Genomic DNA, 529 nt, shown 5'->3' on the forward strand with positions numbered 1-529 from the left:
TATATATACGCATCGGTGGGTGGATGTTTGAGAGATGTGTATCGAAGAATCTCGTAAAATTACCTTAACTTCAAAAGAAAGAGTATTCTTGATTAAGAAAGCGAACTCAAGAATACGATTTTTCTTTTTCCTTCTATCGATATATGTTAAAACTAAGTATTGTGTGTGTGTCTCTCTCTCTCTATATATATATAGAGAGAGAGGATGTTGTCATGAGAATCATATGAAAAGAATCTCGCCAAATGACTTTTTAACTTCGAGAGAAAAAATATTCACGATTAAAAAAATGATATTAAGTATGTTTATCAATATATAATGTACATGTCCAAATTACAGTATTAGAAAGTCATTAATTAATGAAATTTGATTACAATAAACATATATTCATGAGTACAAATCCACTCTTATCAACGAAAATCCATCATCACAATTAAATATATGTAATAACGATGAATTTAATTACTTACGTTATTTAGCTCAATATATATGATGCATTAATAAAACATAACCCCCCCCCCCTCTTCCTTTT

The sequence above is a fragment of the Solanum pennellii genome, chromosome 8 (assembly GCF_001406875.1).
Source record: "Solanum pennellii chromosome 8, SPENNV200".
Classification (NCBI taxonomy): Eukaryota; Viridiplantae; Streptophyta; class Magnoliopsida; order Solanales; family Solanaceae; genus Solanum; species Solanum pennellii.